General features: G+C 33.8%; 1 long non-coding RNA gene across 1 annotated transcript in view; it reads right to left on the bottom strand.

Annotated features, from left to right (window-relative positions):
* The window catches only part of LOC128579134 (uncharacterized), a 34,128-nt gene extending 24,520 nt beyond the window's left edge, over window positions 1-9,608 (bottom strand). Inside the window, exon 1 of the long non-coding RNA XR_008378056.1 lies at window positions 9,545-9,608. This is a non-coding gene — a long non-coding RNA (uncharacterized LOC128579134). The remainder of the gene's footprint in view (window positions 1-9,544) is intronic.
* Between the last annotated feature and the right edge of the window lie 15,129 nt (window positions 9,609-24,737).

The raw sequence follows: 24,737 nt of genomic DNA on the forward strand, positions 1-24,737 counted from the left end.
AGAATTGAGTAAAACAATGCATGAAATACACTTAGCACCACTCCCTTAACTGAGTTTCCAAACACCACTATGTTAGTTCTGGATATACATTTTGATAAAAGATTCTTGCTCTTATTTAAAGGCTTTATAAAAAATAAATCCAGACCCCAGGTTAGGTCAGAATAATGGATACTTATGAAATTCATGAATATTAATGATTTAACTATACGATTGGAATTGTTAGTACTTTACCAACATTAACTCTTAATACCTTACTTTTACAATTTTTCATATCTATATTAAAATGCAAAAGGAAAACAAGAAAACTAATTTTAAGCATGCTAAACTTTAAATCTAAATTATGATTTAATACATAGTACATAATCATTATAAAATTATTATTGAAATGTTTTCATTATTTTTTGAACTTAATCTTTGAGATACAGTGTGCATTTTACACTTAACAGCACATCTCAATAAAGATGTTAAATTCTCATAAAGGAACAATTGACCTTCATTTAGACTTCGCAAAATTTAATTCAAAAATTAGACTTATATACTCATGGTATCACAAACATACTTATAAGCTTTCCAATAAAATATTATAATCATTTAAATAATTACTTGAAATTAAATATAACTGTGTTTGGGGTGTATTTTAAATGCTTCCTCATGTGGCTAGCAGCTGTCATATACTGTAAAGTGCAGACATATGAGCTAACACGTTAAGAGCAACCAGATTTTAAAAATACATGTTCTGAATGAATAAATGAATATACAACTTTTTAAAACATGTCTGTCATTTAATAAAATTAGAATCAGCGGTGCCTGTGGCTCAAGAAGTAGGGCGCCAGTCCCATATACCGGAGGTGGCAGGTTCAAACCCAGCCCCAGCCAAAAACCAAAAAATAAATAAATAAATAAAATTAGAATCTATATTTGTGTACTTTTATGTAAGCTATTGATACCAATATTTTATGAGGAATAACAATTTTACCTCATCTGATTTTCGATGCTCCATCTGTCAATCCTTCACCAAAGTGTCCATATAAAAATAGCTTCTTATCGATTATAGATCTGACTCTGTCCATAAGTTAACTCATCATTTTTAATAGATGGAAACAACATTCTCCACTAACATTTTCTATGTTTTTGTGTGTGTGCATGTGTGTGTGTGTTGGGAAGTACATGATAATGTCTTCAGAAAAAAAGCTAAATAGGTGGAATGTACCATGGGGAGTAAGTTGTAGAATTAACCTGTTACACAAGAAAATATAGCTTCATGTTTGAATAAAAAGTATGTTTTTTTCAAATTGAAGGTTATTTATACCTGTAACAGTTTAGTACCACATGCTACAATAATTTATAGATATGGAAAAGTGAACACATTTTTTAAGCTATAAAAAGAAAAATAATGAGAGTTAATCAAGAAGGCACAACTGATTCACATTAATTATTTTAGACTGGGCCATTATTGATTATTGTGCCCATGGTATTTTTGCATCTAGCTCTCATTTGCAATGGTGTCTAATTTGACATCTAGCCAAACTTGACCTCATTCTTCCTATCTTTGACTTAACATCCTAAACTGCAATTCATTTGTTTTCTTTTAACATCATAAAATAATGATAAAATTTGAAATTTGAATGAGTATATAATTGCCATTGATTGACAAGCGGTGAATGAAATTATAAGATGTTCTCTTTATAATTTGGTGAATTTGTTCAAACATTGCCATCTGTATTTGCTGGAAATCCAAGAACAATATCTCAGCTACAAATTGATTGTGCCTGGTAACTCAGCTGGTGGAACATGGTGGTAATTTAGGGAGAGATGATCGTTCAATTACTTACAAATTTTCTCATTCATAGGCAAGTGAGCATTCCAAAGGCAATGCAACTACTCACAATTCTGGGTACACTCTGACATTTCCAAAAAAATTCAAAATGGTCTCTGAAGCTACTGACTGCTAGGATTCCATTATATATTTTCATGGTTTATAAAAGTCTTAGTGCAATTTTAAAGATAAATGTGAAAATTCTTAGGCAAGACAATAGGATGATTACAACTGTTACTTTAACAAAAGGTGCAATAATAAAAATGCTTGTTTAAAAATTATAAAATGATTGACAACTACTGTGATTAATTTCAGTGCTTGAAATTTGAAATGTATGATAAACTTCATGTTTTTTTCTAATACCCCTCAAATATAACACTATAGAAATTTTGTGTATAAAAAAAAGAACAAAAATAGAACATATCCTATAATTAGAATCACTGTTCTTTTCTAAGTGTCTAAGTAATCACATTTGAAATTCATATTCTAAAATAAATGTAATGATGTATTCATTCAGTATTAACAAGTATTTCATAAATAATTTACTGAAAGTATGAATAAATTAAATTGAATTACTTATAAATGTAAAATATCTTTATATTAATAAGACTTAAAATAATTAAACAGTAAAAAATAATTTAGAAAATATTTATAATATACTTTACAGATATATATGTGTATGTGTAGTATATATATTTTTTAATCCGAGGATGTCTTTACAAATCAATAAGGAAAAGAAAACACTCTACTGGAAAAAATGAAAAAACAAGTGGTAAAAGATAACTTATGGATAATGCGCAAAAAACAGACAATATTTTCTGTCTCATCAATAGCCATTAGAAACAAAAATTAAAATAATGAAAATTACCCAGAAGGTGTCCATTACTGTACTGGGAAACAACAATTGTAGAGTTTCCTTGTATAACTTAGAAATTCGTCTATTCTTTTGCTTCCAGCTGAAGGCAACTTAAAATTTATTCTGTATCTCTATAAATTAAATTATATTGTGCATAATTTTACAAGAATGGTACCATACTGAACATTTTCATTTCAGGCTTTTCTTTCAAGGCTTTCTTCACTTGGCATAATAATCTTGAGATTCATCCACGTTATTGATTCATTGTAACTTAGAGAACATATTTATATATTTGCATATGTAATATAGATGTCATGTGCAAAGCAGTAATCAACGTAAGTATATATGCATATATGTGTGTATGTTTACATTTTTTTGTTGTTATTGATGGTCATTCCCACTAGAGGGTAGTCTTGGTAGAGTTAGAAATTTTGTCAGTGTCATTAACTGTTGCAATTTAGTGGCTAACAGCCCTTGGCACACAGTAGACAATAGAAACCTGTTAAAAGTCTTTTCGATGCCTGTACTTACAAAACTTTATCTCCATATCTATTATTTTTCTTAAGATACATTTCAAAATTGAAATTATAGATTTCAAAAGTCAGGACCAATTTTCCATTAACATGTATGTAATAAACAAAACGTGGTATGACCATACAGGAGGTTAATTCAACATTTGGAAGAGTTTAATAGATTAAGTACTATAACCTAATTTTAAAAGTTTGCTTTGAAGAATTTGTGTGTGGAATGTATAAGAGATTATTTGTATTTCTTTAATCTGTTGGTGTACTTTTTTCTCAGAGAAACAGAAATGTGCATTTATATGTGTATATGTAAAACACAAAAAAGGTGTTTATAACAACATTTTAACCATTATACATCTTTTACTTTATCAAAACCATACAATGATAGATGATATGTCTCTTTTTTTTACTGTCTTTTACTCTGTTTTATATCTTTTAATTTCTACAGAGAAAATCAGTTATTTTTATAATAAGAAAATGCAACCCATTTTAAATTAAGTTTGTTCAAACATATAGCTATATTTATTTCCTTGGAAATTGAGAGTGTAACAGGTAATTATTTGAATTTCATTGGAACTAAAACATCTGGACAGGCTATCCACAAGATAAGGGACATCAATGGCTAATAAATAAGAAAAATGTCCAGTCTTGCTAATAATCTAAGAAGCACAAAATTAGATTAAATAACAATGAGCTACCATTTAACCCATGGAATCATTGACATTAAGTATAATTCCATTTAACCCATAGAATCATTAACATTAAGTATAATTCCTTTGCTATATGATTGTTATTGTTGTGAGTTTTAAAATATTTATAATAATACTAAGCTTCTTAGAATGTGGTCCGAGAAATAAGAAAATCATTGTCCAGCAATGTTTGTAATACATTATTTAGCAAAAAAAGGAAAAATAAAGCAAACACAGGATTGGTATGTATAAGAAGATATTAGTAGTTTTAATCTTTGATGAAAGAAGTGATTATTTAATTTTCTCATTCATATTTTTATTGTGTTTTTTCAAGTTTTTAAACATAATCTAGTTCATATTGTAGAACAAAATCCAATTATTTATTTTCATGTAGTTAAATGTTGTGTCCCTTTTATGTTGACCTTACAAAACTGTGTTAAGGTTATTGCCATTTGTTTCTTGGCTTAAGTATCACCCAAAAATGATTGTAAGTCAGATTGTTTTATATTTTGTAGTTATATGTTTCTGGCTTATAAGATGTTTGACATTCTATTGTTCTCTTTTAAAACATTTCTCCCATTCCTGATCAGATTCCTAAAAGCTCTCCTACGTCATGATTTCCTACAAATTACTTATCCTCTCCTTGTTCACATCTATAAAATGGGACAAATGTTAGCACTACAAATGCAAAGAATGGACGTTTAAAAATTTCACGAGTTTTAATTACAGCTAGCGTTTACTGAATATGTATTAAGTTTCCAGAATGGAACTAAAATTTGATAACAGAATTATTTCATTACCCTCTAATTATAATAGTGTATTTAGCAAATTCACTGCTGGTGAAAATATTACTATTTCAAAAATTTTGTAATTTCCCAATGTCAAATATCCAATAAATGGTAAAACTATAATTTAAAGAAATAGAGTCTCATTTGAGTTGCCCCGTCTTTTGTCTCTTACAAAAGTCTCAACAAAGGTGTGGTTCTCAATGTGTACTATGCACCCGTTCAGTGTGGCTGTCCTTCTTAATGTTTCTTGAGCCTCTTGGTTTGAAACTTCACTTGTTAGATCCATCACTGTCATCATATAATTATTTATTTGATGAAAATATTAATGATACTTTACATAGAAAATAATAGACTAAAATTCTACTTCATCTATTGGTGGAAAATAACTCAAACAGGTTACTTAAAAATATGACAATCCCTAATAAGTATGCAGAAGATAATTTTTAGTGAATTCAATCTCCCTGAGTATTCACTTGGACTTGACATTATAAATATTTCACTGCCATTCCTTAATAGCTGATATTTTTCATGTTTTGTACTATTGACTTCAGAATAATTTATATTAAATAAAATAATAATCATAAATGCTATATAATTTATGATAATTTATAAAAGGAGACTTCAATATTCAGTATATTTGAAGATCTAGTGCAGCACATAGTTACTTTTTAAAAAATAGAATCTATGAAAATAAATATATACCTTCCTTAAAAGAGACTTTTATTTCAAAGTACAAGACTTTAGAATATTTTTCAAGTTTTTCTCCTTTTTCTTAAATAACACTTCTATCAAAACAACAGTCTTTATTATGCCTTTTACAGTTAGAGTTTTGAATGTTTATTTATTTATTTTTTGACTGACAATATAATTGCATAGTTTCAATGATTCTATAACTTCTCAAGACAGAGAAGCACAGTCTTCTGTTTGTGACCTGTCTACAGGACAAAGTCTGTACAGAGAGAACCTTTCTGGAACCGGGCACAGTTTATTCTCAATGGCATTTTATAACGAGGTCACCGAACTTAACAAACATCAGGAAAGTCATGCTTTTAAGAACATTTTCTATTTTTATTTTTAAATCTCTAGAAAATCACTAACTCATAATAGTGAATATTTTTTTTTCGTTTTTTTTTTTTTTTTTTGGTCTTCAACTAATGTTCCTGAAGGGGAAGAAAAGATTTTGCATGCATCTGGTGATAGCTTTTTACCGGTTTAATCAGCTTCAAAGGAGATGGTTAAAATCAATCATACGCATGTCACTTATTGGGTTTATAATGAAAATATGATAGACCATTGGTATAATGGCCATTAAAAGCAGATTCAAAATATAATGCTTCTTTTAACACGCAGTACTGTTTTCTCCAATTAGTAACTTGTAATAAAACTATGTGAATCTTTGATAACGTAAATGGATTATCATTTTAATTTTTATCTTATTAATATTTTAGGATCTTTTATTCTAAACATATATAGCACTTAGAGATGAAAGGTTTAATAATGTTGCTTAAAATAAAACAAAAAAGAAAAAATTTTACATTTAAAGAACATAGCATTGATATTTGATTCTCAATTAGAAACAAAATTAAAAATTAATTCTGGCTACTTTTATTGAATTTATCTTTCTTGATACAGAATAAGTATGAATGAAGATTTCTTAAATAACTTCCCATGGTTTCCATTCAAGAAATGAAACTCATTTCATTCAAGTAATGAAAATGGAATAAAGGGAAACATGTTACTGGAGATTTATGAATTGATATTCATATATTATTTTTAAAATATTTCTACCTTGACTTCAAAGTAAAATTTAATTGCTTACTCTATGAAAGTTATTTCTCTGGGGAATTAAATACATTTTTTCAGGTATACATGAAGTAAGAATTCATATATATTCAACTTCAGTGGCAGAGCTCAATATGAATAAGTGAAAAATTAACAGAAAGTAGGACTCATCCAGTATACACTCTCTCATTTTAAAGATGAAAAGAACATAGTGCTTAAATGATGAATTATATTTAAAAGCCATAGAGCTACTGTTATTTCCGTTGGGTGTCCCTGTAACTTTACAGAAAAGAATGAAGAAAAGAAATGAGCTTATTGCTTATATCAATTTATTATATTAAACCATGTAAATGAGAAAATACATTAAAAAGGGTATGATCATTTTATGTCAGATACAAAAAGTTTAATAATCCATATTTATATTTTTAAATCTTTTTGTATTTATTTATTAGTATTATTTGTCCTATCAAGGAAAGTTACATAATATTATTTTGCATACAGATTTTATATAGAAAGTATCTTCATATGATTATATCAGCATTCTCCACAGAGCCACAACAAACTGTGCGTGTATGTGTGTGGGGGGTGGGCGGGAGAGAGAGAGATTGCTTAATTTTAAAGTACTGGCTCATAGGATTGTGGAAGCTATAGGCAAGTCCAATAATGGCAGGCAGACAGCAGCCTGTCTGAGACAGGAGCAGAATTCCTTCTGCTCTAGTAAACTTTAATTTTTGCTCTTTAAGGCCTTCAACTGATTGGATGAAGCTCACCCACACTGTGAAGGGTAATCTATTTTATTTAAAGCAAGATGATTATAAATGCTAATCATGTCAACAACATATATTCACAGCAACATTTAGACAATAACACCTACATTTTTCAATAAACTGTCAAAGAGACTGACCAAAGCAACTGAAAAAGTTTCAACAAAAATTTTTCTCCCAGCTAATTCCATATCCCAGATGAACAAAATCCTCTCAAATGACATCTATTGAATTGTACATGATGACATAGTTGTACATCAGAGCAGGCCCAGGATTTTAAGGTGACATAGATTTATAGGCCCTGTTCCATTCATTTAATCTATAGAATGGATAATGCTATGCTGTGCTCAGTACTATGTCATTAATAAAATTCCTGGGTCAATGTATTTTTTTCTGTAACTTTATCAACTACACCAAGAACAAGGACCTAATCGAAGCCAATAGGAATCAGGGCACTCTTTCATTTTATTCATACGCTATTGCAACCTGTCCTTTTGTAGTTATTTTGACTTATTTTCCTAATACTTGGGAAATAACTGCAGTTACTTTGAGATGCACTGTATTGATTATTGTATTTAAGTGGAGACATCTTTATTTGTAAAATTTATATTCCAGATTGTAACTCTTCTTTCCTTTATTTAATAAATTTTCACATCTTCTCTATCTTATCTCTGAAATATTTCCAATTTTTTGGTCTTTCTCAATCTTCACAGTACCACCAAATTCAGTCTCTTAAGGCTCTGGTTTAAACTACTAGGATGTATTTGTCATCAAATTCCCTGACTTTAAATATTTTCTTCTATACTTTGTTCTCCACAATGAAAATTCTTTTCATAACATATACACGCATCCAATTACTCTTTCATGTAATAAAAATCTCTCAACACCTAATAATCATTGCATGAGAAAGTATAGATTTTTAGCAAGACTTAAACTTTCTTCCCAATTACCTCCTTTCCCATCTGACTTTTGAAGATATACTTCCTAACTTAGCCTACTATTGAGTGGAGACATAATTTACAAATAATTTTATCCTTTATATTGTACAATTGCTATGGTTTGGATATTTGACACTCCAAATCTCATGTCGAAATTTGATTCTCAGTGTAGAAGGTGGGGCTGCAAGGGTGGTATTTGGGTCATAGGGACAGATTTCTCATGAATGGCCGGGTGCCATTCTCTCCAGTAGGGAGTTCTCACCATAGTGGCTCCCATGACATCTGCTTATGAACAGAGTCTGGCACCATCACTCTCTTCCCTCCTGTCTTTCCGTGTGATATCTGCATACTCCAGCTCCCCATCATTTTCTGCCATGAGTGGACGAAATCTGAAGCCCTTACCAAAAGCAGGTGCTGGCTCCATGCCTCTTAAATAGCTTGGAGAACAAGGAATGAAACAAACTTCTTTTCTTTCTTTCTTTCTTTTTTTTTTTAACAACAGAACCTAGTCTCTTTATTATTAAAGTCACTTGGGAAGGAGAGGGTTACAAAAATATCCCGAAACCTGTACACGGTAAGAGTGGAAGGAGGACTACACGGGATTTGGGCCATGCTGTTAACCCGCGCCTCCCTGAGTACGGGCATTTCCCCGAAGAAGGACATTTTCTAGTCAGGAGAGAAAAAGCGAACTTTGGGGTTAATTCTCTCAAAACTCCGAGGTAAGGGAGAGGCAGCAGTCCTTAATTTTCCAGGATCCAGCCCGAACTCTCACTTTAGCCCAAGGGGAAAAGAACGGGTCCCGCCCACGCCCGGCCCGATCCGGAGCCGGGGCCTGCAGCGACCCGGGAGGATAGAGGCGGGGCCGGGTGGCAAAACCGCCCTCCCCCCTCGCATGTAACACCGCGATGGGCCCGAGAAAGACGGCTGAGTTCTCCCACCGCCACGCAAGTCGCGGGGGAACGGGCAGTACGAATGCTGCCGCCCCTCCCCGCGGAAGGTGGGGAGCAGCAGTCGGCCTCTCTCCTGTGGGCTCCGAGGGCCGGCCCCGAGGAGGTTGGGCCTGCTTGGGGGAGCTGACTTCACACCCCTCCCCCTCCGGCGACCAGGGTGTTCAGGGACACCCCGCCCGCTCCAAGTGAGGCGGGTGGGGGAGGCAGCAGAACTGACCGGAGCCTGCAGCAGCTCGGGGCGGGGAGGGAAGCGCGCACGGGCGCGCAGCCGCCACCCCCGCGCGCCAGCAAGGCCCCCCACGCTCAAGGGCGCGCCGGGCCCGGAAAGGGAGGAGGCCGCGCGTGGCACTCAGGAGGGCCTACTCTAGGCTTCTGTCCCCCACCGCTCACCCCCCAACCCCCTCCAACCCGCTCCAGGCCTCGGACTCCGCACTGACCTGACAGGCCGCGACATGTTCGCTGTTAAAACAGGACGGAGTAGAGAAGCCAAAGACCAGGACCTCCCCCACCCCGCGCGCTTGGCGCCCCACCCCCCCCAACTTCGGCCGATGGGGCGGGTGCCACCGAACCCCGAGCTGCTGGCTTTTCAAACTCCGTGCTCCTTGGTTCAGGGCCCCTGGATGAGACGAGCCCTCCGCTCCCCCGTCTCTTCAAAAATCGAAACAAACCTCTTTTCTTTCCAGATGCCCAGCTTCAGGTATTCATTAATAGCAACCCACAAAGAGACTAAAACCTTATGATTGCTGTACATATGTTTAGCAAACATCATCCATCAACAAACATGCTTATTTTTTTTTCTGCTGAGAGCATTTAAAGTGTATTCTCTTAGCAATTCTCAAGTATATAGGGTTATTAACTATAGTCACCATGCTGTACAATACATCTCTCAAATTTATTAATTCTATTTATTTGAAACAGTACTTTTTGAGCCACATTTCCTTAATCCCTCATTCCTCAGTCCAGGCAAACACCACTCTGTTCTCTGCTTCCCTGAATTCCACTTTTTTTTAGATACCAAGCATAAGGGAGATCATTCAATATTTGTCAGTCTGTGCCTGGAGTAGATATCCAGTAGTGGGATTGATGGATCAAATGGTAGTTTACTTGTAGTTCTTTGAGGAGTCTCCGTATGGTTTGTACTATTTTGCAGTCCCACCAACAGTGTATAAGCAGTCCTTTCTCTCTGCAGCCAGGTAAGAATCTTGTTTTGGACTTTAAAGGTCATTGAGAAAAGTGATATCTCATTGTGATTTTACTTTGCACTTTCTTGATGATTAGTGACTTTGAGCATTTTTTCATGTGATTTTTGGCCATTTGTCTATCTTATTTTGAAAAGTTGTTTATGTCTTTTATCCACTTTTTATTGAGGGTTATTTTTCTTGTTTGAGTTCTTTATAGATTCTGGATATTAGCCATAGAAGAATAATTAGGACTACAGGCAAAGACCCTTCTCCTAAAAATACATAGACATAAATATGGATATAGACATAGAAGTAGATGCACATATAAACTGAATGAAAAAAAAGTCTCTTTATATCTTGGACCCCAGTAATTAAATTACCCCAGTAATTTTTACTTTAACCTTTGTGTGCCACAAATTCATCTAATTTAAAATGATTACTTCAATACATATGGATTTTGTGAGAATTATTAGTATATGATGTAAAGTATATGAACAATGGTCAATGTTATTATAATTAGTTTTAAAAAGTAATTGATTAATTAATTTAATTTCAATTGATTTAGAGAGTAAAAGTGTTTTTCTTACATGGATGAATTATATAATGCTGAAGTCGGGGCTTTAAGTAACTATCACCAGAATAATATGCACTAAAACAATAGGTAATTATTATTTTTTTCCCTTCAAATAATTAAGGGGTATGAATGCTTCTATACATGGATAGCATTTGTTAATGGAATCTGAAGTTGGGACTATTACTGTTCCTATCACTCAAATAGTGTTGATTGTACCTGATACATAAGATTTTACCCCTCCTTCCCTCTCCTACCCCCTTTTTGAGTTCCAAGGACTTTTACTTCTCTCCATGCCTGTGTGTGTCCGGCGATCATTTCCAAATTATTGGAGAGCACACCTGATGTTTGTCTTTCCCTTCCTGGGACACTTCACTTAGAAAAATGGTTTCCATTTCCATACAAAGTGCTGCAAAGGACATTAATTATTTCTTCTTCTGGATGAACAGCATGCATGGTGGATATATATACACACACACATGGGTCGTTACAAGGCTTTGAGATATACAAAAATCAAGAAATGTAAAATCCACACAAAAACAAATGAAGCCCTGTCAGCAGCACAAATAAGTCGAGGAGGTTGAAACTTGCACGGTTTGAAAGGGCACTGCCAACTGTGTTTCTTGGAAGTGAAATGATGGATCATAACAGTTTCTCTCAAAATTTCTGTAGTAGCCTATGTATCTATTATCTGTCTATCCATCCATCCGTCTATCTATCTATCCCCATAATATATATACCATATTTGTTAATCCACTCATGAAATGATGCACACTTAGGTTCATTCCACATCTTAGATAGTATGACTTGCACTGCAATAAATACGCAAGTGGAGGGTTCTTACTGATAAAATAACTTTGTGTGTGTGTGTGTGTGTGTACGTGTGTAGATACACAGGAGTGGGATTGCTGGGTCAAATGGTAAGTCTACATTTATTTCTTTGAGAAATTGCTATACTGTTTTTCATAGAGGCTGTACAAATTTATAGTCCCACTTACAATGTATAAGAACTCCCTTCTCTCTGCTATCACACCAGCATCCACCATTTTTTGCCTTATTACTAATGGTCGTCCTGTCAGGGACAAGGTGGTAGTTGATTAGGAGTTTACTTGCATTTCCTTGATTATTGGAGATGTTGAGTATTTTTTCGCATATTTTTTGCCATTTGTCTATATTAAAAAAAAGCATGTTTATGAATCACGTGCACTTTTTAATGTAGTTATATGATTTTATACAATTTTAATTATTTGTGACAACTACCTTAGTTTTAACCATTTAACCTAGTTGACAATTGCCCAGTTAGTACATGAAAACATGAGACTGCTTTGATATAACAATGAACACTTTATTTTTATTAAATTAATAAAATAGTAAAAAATTAGTAACATAATAGATGTGTTATTGATCCCACCTGGCTTAAAAAAAAAAACACACTGAATTTATCACACTTCATTTTGTGTTAAAATGATAAAACACTGTGATTATTAATTAAAAAAAAAACCCTTCATTTCAAAATACAGCTTCACTCTCTATAAGCTATTTTAGTTTGGACATTTAATTATTCCTAACTATAGATAGGTTAGACCTCATCTAACAATATTTATATCAACTCTTATATTCAGGATTAGCTTTCAGATTACATAAAATTTTTTAGGAGCTCATAAAGCTGTGTTCTGCACATACTAAGCACTCAGGGAATATGGGGGTTCCCTCATCACTCAATTTACTGAAGCTCTTGACTCAGCTTCCTTGATGATGTGTATTTCTTCTCATTTTTATCCACTATTAAAATTCACATTATTCAAATACCATGTTTTCATTTAGCTTCATAGAAGAAAATATTCTAGCAAATATCTTCTCTGATAAGATGGGTTTATTCAATTAATGTATTGTCTATTATCCTTTTATGTTCATGCATGGGAGTTCTCTCTAGCATGAATTATCTGTAATACCATGCTATGTCTAAATTCTAAATTATGAGAAAACAATATTTAATTTTTTATGTCCAAGATATTGTTCTTAATATATTTACCTGTTCAATTATGCTTCCCCAATTTTTTAAAAAGTAAGTTTTGTTTTTTTTTTTAGCCACTTGTGTTTCTTTGGTTTTTCGTTTTGTTTGGATGTTACTTAAACTGTCAATTATTATGGGTACATATTAAAACTCTGGTTCACCATTATAACTGTATATAGTACAGTGTAGAGGGGATTTTAAACTTTTTTAAATACATCAAAGAATTAGCATAAAAGCAATAAACATACCTTGCCCTCAAATGAAATGAAAATGGCAATCCTAGAAGGCAAACACAGATTCCAAAGCTGATTATCAGCCTGAGGCTCTTCACTGAACTTCGGTTGTATTAGGCTTCTGTTAAATGATATATTGGAAAGGGGATAAAAGCTCGAGATGCTCACGCCCTAGAAACTAAGACAATACTGCAAAACCCTAGAAATCCTGAGAATACACATTCAATGTAAGGGTAAATTAATCTAGTTGCATGGAAGAAGATAAGAAATAAACCTATCTCTCTCTCCTTGGGACTGAGTAGAGAAAAATATGCATACATTTTCTGTAAAATTGTGTTAAAATTAAAACCCTCATCTATTAAAGAAGTAAATTCATAAAATATGTGAAGTTCAAAACAATACAAAGGTCTGCTTCATTTCAAGTCACTGCTGAAATAAAACATACAAAAAAAGGAATACAGATTGAAACGGGAAAAAGTAAACCTACCCACTTTGCAGAAAACATAATTATTAACTAGGAAATTCCTAAGGAATCTACAAATAAGAATTAGAATTGACAACTAAATGTAGCAAGATGGTGGTCTTCCTGAAATCTTATCAGTATAAATTCTATTTCTGTAAACTAACAGCAAATAATATGGAAAATTCTTCAGTGGTAGTACTAAAGTTTGCTGACCTGCGTTTTTTTAAATTATTATTATTTTTATTCTATGGGGGAGTATTCATTTAGTGAAATAGAAAAAAATGTACATTTCTTCGTGTTATTTGTCATAACCTTAATGAGTCACAGGAAACTACATTATTGAAAATTATCACATAAATTTAAGGCTATTTTATGTCTGATTTGAAACAACACTTGGTGCATGATCATTGGGATGTATTTGGATCTGACTTTCTCATAAATCACTGATATGATTGAAACTTTTCTTTGGATATGCATTAGCTTATTGTTTTTGCCATCAGATTTTGCCTCATTTGTTTGCTTTGTATTAATGATTTAAAAAGTATAGATTGACTTAACACTTTTATCATTGATATCAATGAGAAACAGGAAAGACTCTATTTAATGTAAATTCAGATCGTGTCTGACAGAATGATTTTCTTTGTTTATAAAAAAAGTAAAGAAAAACTTTAATTACTCTATGTAACCTAAAATTCATAATAAAATCCTCAAGTAAGTTCATATTTATGTTTTTCTCTTTCAAACTGTACAATATTTATAAATAATTCATCAACCTCTTTCCCACCCCAAATAAATGAGATGGGAGTATGTGGGTGGCAGAAAAGTTGAACTGGAAAGTAAACAACTCAATCTACATATGTATATTAATATAGGTACTTTCCATTATTTTATTAATGTGCATACATTTAATAAAAGTAGTGTATGTTCATTGCCAGAAATGAAACTTTTATTAATCCCTAAGCTGTAAATACTCAGTGTTAAATACAAGAACCTCATTTTACAAGATATTACAGGAATGTAAAATTGCCATGCAGGCTGAAAGCATGCAAAGTGATCTTGATAATGAGAAAGAAAAATTACGATTATTTTATTACCTGCAAACATTTTCATCACAACATTAAATTTTCTTATTTTTACTTTTATATGCAGAGAGAAATTTAAACACGATAATCTAATATTCATTCTATACACTGTTATTTAAATCATTAGCAAATTGAGAACTAATTGTTGTATTTCTTTGTAAAAACCTGCTCAAGAATCATTTCAACAATGTTAGCCTTCCTATTTCGTAAGGTACGGAATGAGCACCTTGCCTATGCCTTCATACTCTTCCTAAGTTTGAATCATTTTATTTTTGTGTTTCAGGGTTGTGTAATATTTCCAAGAGTGGTTTTAATGTGAAGGTTTTTTTTTTTTTTTCCTGTAGTCACTTCTGAGACATCATCATCTCTTTTTACCATAAATTCTTTGGTAATTATGGCAATGATGCCTTCATAATATTTTCTACCTTCATATGTATAACCCCTTGGACAGCAGCAATGTTAACATTCTAGGAACAAATGGTCATATATTTCTTCTATAACTCCATTTATATTTGATTTAAATTTGACTACTAGGGTTATTATTTTTTGCTTTGTGCACTTTCCCTTTTATTAACCATTTTCTTCTCAACTATTTACTCAACATCACCTGTGTTTATTACTGAGAGCAAGGAAATAACACAACTATGTGCATTACTCTTTGTGCATAAACTGAATTACAGATGTGCAGACTTTGAGAAAAGTGACATATTTGCTCATTATGATGTACACCTGGTTTTACATAATGAATTTTGGACTGAAAAGATGGCTGCAATGTTTGTACTTCATGAAACTGCTCAAATAATATACTGTGGAAGCTGAAATTTGAATCATATTAGGATATTGATGCTATGTAACTTAACCACTAAATCTTAGAAATTGATGTGTACTGGGACCAAAGTGAGGCCTTCCGCATTGAATTGCTGGCTCCTTGTTCTGTATTAGTGCTTTGCCTAAGTACACTTTTGATATTTCTTATTTTCTCTTGATAGATTCTCAAAAGCATACATTGTTCCAAATTTCGCCCTAGAAAGGCATGCTTATTTGCATTTTTTCCAATTATGTCTGTGGAAGTTTGCCAATTTCCCTTAGAACATCCATTTGTTGGGCAAGTGATGTCTAATTCAATTCACATATAAAAAAATCAGTCAGACTTTGTGATAAAACCCATTCCATGAAATATTTGTTTAGTCAAAAAAAAAGTTATGTGTAATTTTTTGTTACAACCAACATATTTCTATATTTCGGTAGTACAAAATTATTGACTCCAGCTGATATAAACATTTTTATTTCTTTACTTTTAGATATATTTAACATTAATATTTATTTTACATTTTAAAATATTGTATTAGAATTAATTTCATTGCTATATAACACTGTGGAACTTAACTCATGCTCTGAGTCTCCCCTGCTGAAGGTGCCAGTAATATCTTTTCCGAGATTAAAATTATTTATTTCTTTGTGTAGTGGAAGCTTTTCCAACATTTATTCTTCCCCAATAAAAGAGTAATGGAAAAAAATTTCCTCCTCCAGGAATATATACAACTTTAAAAGGATGATTTGAAAATCACAAAATGCTGTAAAACAACAAGTAGCTTCCATTTGAAGGGTACAAATATATAAGGTGCTGCTTTGAGTTCTTCATGATGACCTACTGAATCCCCACAAGAGCTTTCTGAAGTAGAATTACCAGTATTATCCTTGTTCTATAGCATGTGAGATAATGGTGGCACAGAATCATTAAGTGACCTGACCAAGGTCCATATATAACTGTGAGTGTTGATTGCAATATAGGCTACCTGACCTAGTCTGTATGATATGCCTTATTATTAATTATGCATTCTGACAATTTCATGTTACAACTTATTCATCAAAAAACCACTAACATAGAAACACAGCAGAAATTATAGTTAGCCTGGATATATATTTATAGAGATTACAGTAAAATTATAAAAAAATAGAATGATGTCACCTTGCTAATTTAAAAGGAAGTTTTAAACATTGCCCTCTTTTTGGATCCTTCTAGATATTCTCCTTTTCTCCTAATATTGATGTCTAAATTGCATAAGGTGCTTAGTATCCATAAACTAAAATGAATCAATATTGCCACTTGAAATTAGGAAATTATAAGATCTATTTGATTTTAAGTAAGTGTTAATCGCATGTATACACAAGTGTGTAGATCTGCCAAATATTTTCACTATATCATAGTATTGTTCAATTAAATTTTATGTTAAATTATTCTCTTCTACTGTTTAAATATTCTGAACAGTTTGTTGTAAATCTTCTGAACTATTTTGAAAGGAAGTAACCGTATAGTGATTTCAATAGCATCTGAACATATTTATATATTTAAAACATTCGGATACCAACTCTTTTCCCAGTCGTTGAAGCAAGGGGGTGTTGTGTGGACTAAAATTAACTAGAAAAAAATGAACTTAATTCATCACTGATAGACAGAGTTTGTTAAAATACAGGAAGTGTGATTGAGGAAAATACTATAAATCAGGAGAGCACAATGATAAGAGCACGTTTAGAATGTTGATGAAATTGAAATGTGTCTTGGGATATACAGTGAATATTCATTCACCCAAGAAAAACTCATCTCATCTCCTTCTAATAATTCAGCATTCTAATTACAAGGTTAGACTTGAATTGCTGTATTTACCAAGGATATGAATTTTAATTTTTCCTAATCTTATCATAATTTGATTCAAAGCACTTTTGAATACTTGAGCACTTTTTACATTTACACAAATGAAAGCATAGGATTTGGAATCTGACTTTAAGCTTTTTAACAAGTCCAGTCTCTTTGCATTACTGTTAAATACTTATATATTAATAAAATAAAAATCCCTTCTTGAAATATCATAAGAAAAAGAGTTGAAACTTTTGTATTGTTCCCTAATAAATGTATTTATTTCCTCATAATCCTTGCATAACTTTATAATTTTGTGAACTACTAGATTTAGCTAATTTTATGAACAGAAAACAAGCACTTTTAAGTAAGATTATACTTAAAGTAAATTAAATAATATTAATGTACCCTCTTATTAACCTAAAAATTAACAAAAATCAAATAGACTTGATAAAGAAGAGGAGAAAAAGAATCTGTAACATTCTGACATGCTGTAAAACAAATAGCTTCCATTCAAAGGGTACAAATACATATAAGGTACTGTTTGAGTTCGTCAACAATATATTGTATTCTGTAACAACAGAATTATTCCATCTCAATTTTTGTCATTAGAACTCATATTTAGAGATAAATATTAAATAATATAAAAATAACTATCTATTTTTGACCATAGTATAACTATATGAACTTGAATTTCAGTCATCTATCCACCCAAACTAAGATATTTTTATGTCAGTATTTCCATAATATGAAAAAAAGTCCTTAAATATACTCTCATAAAAGGGCTGTTTAAGTGAGACTTTATCACATTACAAAGAAATAAATAAACAATGCCTTACTCTATGTCCTTCTTAATCCAAAATCATTGATTTGATCCTCAGTCATTAAACTATACCTAATCTTGGGCAAATAAGTAATTGATATTTAAGTGAGATTATTTTTTATTTTGATGATAGTATAGAAATTCAATAAGACTTCATTAATATTTTAACAAGTGTGTAGTATTCTATAGAAGAAGGAACACTTGAACAAAAACTGAGTCAAATCTCTGTTTTGTAATGTATCACTTACTGATTCATAATGCAGACATTTCCCAGACATTTAGCTCCTTTGTCAAAAATATTATTTAAATACTATTTTTACAAGTTGTTTTGATGTTTTAATAAAATGGTGCTTAAAAAACCAAGCTCTTTCATTTATCTTTTTTATTGTTCTTTAATCACTATTTTATTTCTACTCTAATATTTATTATTTCTTGTTTTCTACTAAATGAAGATTTAAACTCTTCTTGTTTTTCTAGTTTCTCGAGCTAGATTGTTCCTTGAGACTAGATTGTTTATTTGAGACACCTTTACTTTTTTTATGTAGACATTTATAGATAGAAATGGGTCTCTAAATAACTTTGGATGTATCCCCTAGATTTTGTATGTTGTGTTTTCATTTTCAATTACATCAAGAAATTTTATATTTCGAATTTCTTCATTAGATCATTTGGTTGGTCATGAGATCTGGTTTACTTTCCATGTACTTTTTCCATTTCCAAAGCTCCTTCTGTTGGTTTCAGTTTCATTTCCTTTTGGTCAGAAAAAAAATACTTGGTATAATTTAAGTTTTTAATATTTATTAAGATATGTTGTAGCCTAACATATAGTTTAGGCTGAACATTTCATGGGTTGTTGAGAAGAATGTGTATGTTTCAGTTGTTAGATGGATTGTTTTGTAAGTATATGTCAGATCCATTTGGTTTAGAATGGCTTTAACTCCTATGTTTCCTGGCTGATTTTCTACATGGATGATGTCAGTACTGTTGAAATTGTGGTGTTGAGGCGAGAGGCGGAGCAAGATGGCAGCCGAGTAACAGCTTCCTTGCATCTGGGCACCGTGAGTCTGGGGAGATAGGATTCCAGGCATCTCTGGCTGGTGGGAACTGCCTATCATCACTCCTAGGAGGATACAGGGAGTCAGCGAGAGACTTCTGGACCCCAAGAGGAGGACTAAAACAGTGGAAAACCGGCAAGTGGTCGCGTGTGTTCAATCCGTCTAAACCCGCCCACAACTTTAAGTTCAGTAGCAACGAGGCTGCAAACAAGAAAGGCCTTACCTGTGAACTGTTTTGATGTCCTTGGACTTGGCACTGAGTTGAACTGCCTTGGGGAGGGCCTGAGTGGAAGTGCGGAGAACTTTGGCCGTTGTCTAGGGCCCCAGTCTGAGCCGCTGAGCCAGACGGAGCTAATAGTGTTTGGCGGTAGGTCACCCGGATCCATTGTCAGTGATCTGCCCCGGCAAGCTCCGCCCTCAGGGTTGCAGAGCTAGAAAAGGGTGGGAGCTGGTAACCCAGCAACCAAGTAGCCTAAGGGTGGGGTCTGAGCCGCCTTGCAGCCCTAACCCTCAGGGGCAGAGTGAGACCGGTTTTGGCACACTGGGTAAGTGGATAGCCACTTCAACAGCGATTCCAGCGAGAAAGCTGGGAAAGCTTCTGCTCAGCAAGTTTACAAGTTCAAAGTGCCTTTTAAGTAGGCTGAAGAGAGATTTAGGGTGTCTACCTGCTGGGGTTTGAGAAATCAGCAGCCCCCAGTCGTATCAGAACTGTGACTAACATCTCATACCCCAGAAGACCACATGTTGCCCAGACAATATTCAATAACATATACAACTGCTTTATTTTTGGTTGTGTATTTTTTTTTTGTTTGGTTGTTTTTTTTGTTTGTTTATTTTGACGTTGCTGATGTTCTTTTGTTTTTTCAATTTCAATCTTTTCCACACAGATCCCTTTTTCTTTCTCAATTTTCCTAGTTTAATTATAATTTCCCATTGCTGCCTTTTTTAATAACTTCAACTTCATTTTTGCTAGTGTTTCTACCGATATCATTTGGTTTTTCACCCAATTTTATCCCCGTAGTTTTCTGTTTGCTTGTTTTGGTTTGATTCATAGCATTTTTGTCTTTCCTCTCTACTTGGTGGAGGTGGGGTACTGTGTCTGATCGGGTTAGCAAAGAGCTGCTGACCTCAAGGGAACCACGCAACTGGGCACCCCCAGTAGGTGGGGTTTTTTAAGGTTGTGTCAAAGTACCCTACTGTACACCTATATTGCCCTGTCTCCCTCTTTCTGTGCCTCTCTTCTTTTTGTCAATATTCCTTACACCCACCCCCTCTCCTTTCTCTATCTTTCTTTTTTTCTTATCACTCGGTCCTCCTTTCTTTCATCCCCTTTTTTTTCTCTCCAACCTTCTCACCCTTCTGGTCCTGTAAAGCTTAGCCCACAGGCACAAGAACTTAAAGAGCAAGAGGAAGTGAAAGGAAAATTAGGGCAAGGAAACAGATAAAAGAAATGACTCATGAGGAAGAATCAGCAGAAAACTCCAGGCAACATGAAGAACCAGTCTAGAACAACCCCACCAAGGGACCATGAGGTAGCTACTGCAGAGGATTCCACCAGTATAGAAATGTTAGGAATGACAGAAAGGGAATTTAGAATACACATGTTGAAAACAATGAAAGAAATGATGGAAACAATGAAGGAAATTGCTAATAAAGTGGAAAATAACCAAAAGGAAATCCAAAAACAGAATCAAATAAGAGATGAACGATATGAAGAATATAAAAAGGATATAGCAGACCTGAAGGAACTAAAACAGTCAATTAGGGAACATAAAGATGCAATGGAAAGTATCAGCAACAGGTTAGACCATGCAGAAGAAAGAATTTCAGAGGTAGAAGACAAAGTTCTTGAGATAACTCAGACAGTAAAAGAGGCAGAAAAGAAGAGAGAGAAAGCAGAACATTCACTGTCAGAATTATGGGACTTTATGAAGCGTTCCAACATACGAGTTATAGGAATTCCAGAAGGGGAAGAAGAATGCCCCAGAGGAATGGAAGCCATACTAGAGAATATTATAAAAGAAAATTTCCCAAACATCACCAAAGATTCTGACACACTGCTTTCAGAGGGATATCGGACCCCGGGTCGCCTCAACTCTAACCGAGCTTCTCCAAGACACATTGTGATGAACCTGTCCAAAGTCAAGACAAAAGAAAAGATTCTGCAAGCTGCCAGGAGTAAGCGCCAGTTGACCTACAGGGGCAAATCCATCAGAGTGACCGCAGACTTCTCTAATGAAACTTTCCAAGCAAGAAGACAATGGTCATCTACCTTTAATCTACTTAAACAGAACAATTTTCAGCCCAGAATTCTGTACCCTGCTAAGCTAAGCTTAAAAATTGACGGAGAAATCAAATCATTTACGGATATACAAACATTAAGGAAATTCGCCACAACAAGACCAGCTCTACAGGAAATACTTCAACCTGTTCTGCACACTGACCACCACAATGGATCAGCAGCAAAGTAAGAACTCAGAAATTGAAGGACAGAACCTAACCTCCACACTGATGCAAAAGATAAAACTAAGCAATGGACTCTCACCAAATAAGACGAATAGAATACTACCACACTTATCAATTATCTCCATAAATGTTAATGGCTTGAATTCCCCACTGAAGAGACATAGATTGGCTGACTGGATTAAAAAACACAAGCCATCCATTTGCTGTCTGCAAGAAACACACCTGGCTTCAAAAGACAAATTAAAGCTCCGAGTCAAGGGTTGGAAGACAATTTTTCAGGCAAATGGAATTCAGAAGAAAAGAGGAGCTGCAATATTATTTTCAGACATGTGGATTTAAAGCAACTAAAGTCAAAAGAGACAAAGATGGTCACTTTATATTGGTCAAGGGAAAACTACAACAAGAAGACATTTCAATTCTAAATATTTATGCACCCAATTTAAATGCTTCCAGATTCTTGAAGCACACCTTACTCAGTCTGAGCAATATGATATCTGATAATACCATCATAACAGGGGACTTTAACACACCTCTTACAGAGGTGGACAGATCCTCTAAACAGAAATTAAACAAAGATGTAAGAGATTTAAATGAGACCCTAGAACAACTATGCTTGATAGACGCATATAGAATACTCCACCCCAAAGATAAAGAATATACATTCTTCTCATCACCCCATGGAACATTCTCCAAAATTGATCATATCCTGGGACACAAAACAAATATCAACAGAATCAAAAGAATTGAAATTTTACCTTGTATCTTCTCAGACCATAAGGCACTAAAGGTGGAACTCAACTCTAACAAAAATGCTCAACCCCACCCAAAGGCATGGAAATTAAACAATCTTCTGTTGAATAACAGATGGGTGAAGGAAGAAATAAAACAGGAAATCATTAACTTCCTTGAGCATAACAACAATGAAGACACAAGCTACCAAAACCTGTGGGATACTGCAAAAGCAGTTTTGAGAGGAAAAGTCATCGCTTTAGATGCCTACATTCGAAAAACAGAAAGAGAGCACATCAACAATCTCACAAGAGATCTTATGGAATTGGAAAAAGAAGAACAATCTAAGCCTAAACTCAGTAGAAGAAAAGAAATATCCAAAATCAAATCAGAGATCAATGAAATTGAAAACAAAAGAATCATTCAGAAAATTAATGAAACAAGGAGTTGGTTTTTTGAAAAAATAAATAAAATAGATAAACCATTGGCCAGACTAACTAGAAATAGAAAAGTAAAATCTCTAGTAACCTCAATCAGAAACGATAAAGGGGAAATAACAACTGATCCCACAGAGATACAAGAGATCATCTCTGACTACTACCAGAAACTGTATGCCCAGAAATTTGACAATGTGAAGGAAATGGATCAATATTTGGAATCACACCCTCTCCCTAGACTTAGCCAGGAAGAAATAGACCCCCTGAACAGACCAATTTCAAGCACTGAGATCAAAGAAACAATAAAAAAGCTTCCAACTAAAAAATGCCCTGGTCCAGATGGTTTCACTCCAGAATTCTATCAAACCTTCAAGGAACAGCTTATTCCTGTACTGCAGAAATTATTCCAAAAAACTGAGGAAGAAGGAATCTTCCCCAACACATTCTATGAAGCAAACATCACCCTGATACCAAAACCAGGAAAAGAGACCCAAACAAAAAGGAGAATTTCAGACCAATCTCACTCATGAATATAGATGGAAAAATTCTCAACAAAATCCTAGCCAATAGATTACAGCTTATCATCAAAAAAGTCATTCATCATGATCAAGTAGGCTTCATCCCAGGGATGCAAGGCTGGTTTAACATACGCAAGTCCATAAACGTTATCCACCATATTAACAGAGGCAAAAATAAAGATCACATGATCCTCTCAATAGATGCAGAAAAAGCATTTGATAAAATCCAGCATCCTTTTCTAATTAGAACACTGAAGAGTATACGCATAGGTGGCACATTTCTAAAACTCATTGAAGCTATCTATGACAAACCCACAGCTAATATTTTACTGAATGGAGTAAAACTGAAAGCTTTTCCTCTTAGAACTGGAACCAGACAAGGTTGTCCTCTGTCACCTTTACTATTCAACATAGTGCTGGAAGTTCTAGCCAATACAATTAGGCAAGACAAGGAAATAAAGGGAATCCAAATGGGAGCAGAGGAGGTCAAACTCTCCATCTTTGCTGATGACATGATCTTATACTTAGAGAACCCCAAAGACTCAACCACAAGACTCCTAGAAGTCATCAAAAAATACAGTAATGTTTCAGGATATAAAATCAATGTCCACAAGTCAGTAGCCTTTGTATACAAATAAGAGTCAAGATGAGAAGCTAATTAAGGACACAACTCCCTTCACCATAGTTTCAAAGAAAATGAAATACCTAGGAATATACCTAACGAAGGAGGTGAAGGACCTCTATAAAGAAAACTATGAACTCCTCAGAAATGAAATAGCAGAGGATATTAACAAATGGAAGAACATACCACACTCATGGATGGGAAGAATCAACATTGTGAAAATGTCTATACTTCCCAAAGCAATCTACCTATTCAATGCCATTCCTATCAAAGTACCTACATCGTACTTTCAAGATTTGGAAAAAATTATTCTGCGTTTTGTATGGAACCGGAAAATACCCCGTATAGCTAAGGCAGTTCTTTGTAACAAAAATAAAGCTGGGGGCATCAGCATACCAGATTTTAGTCTGTACTACAAAGCCATAGTGGTCAAGACAGTATGGTACTGGCACAAAAACAGAGACATAGACATTTGGAATCGAATTGAACACCAAGAAATGAAACTAACATCTTACAACCACCTAATCTTTGATAAACCAAACAAGAACTTACCTTGGTGGAAAGACTACCTATTCAATAAATGGTGTTGGGAGAACTGGATGTCTACATGTAAAGACTGAAACTGGACCCACACCTTTCCCCACTCACAAAAATTGATTCAAGATGGATAAAGGACTTAAATTTAAGGCATGAAACAATAAAAATACTCAAAGAAAGCATAGGAAAAACACTGGAAGATATTGGCCTGGGGGAAGACTTCATGAAGAAGGCTGCCATGACAATGGCAACAACAACAAAAAT

Source organism: Nycticebus coucang, chromosome Y (genome assembly GCF_027406575.1).
Source record: "Nycticebus coucang isolate mNycCou1 chromosome Y, mNycCou1.pri, whole genome shotgun sequence".
NCBI lineage: Eukaryota > Metazoa > Chordata > Mammalia > Primates > Lorisidae > Nycticebus > Nycticebus coucang.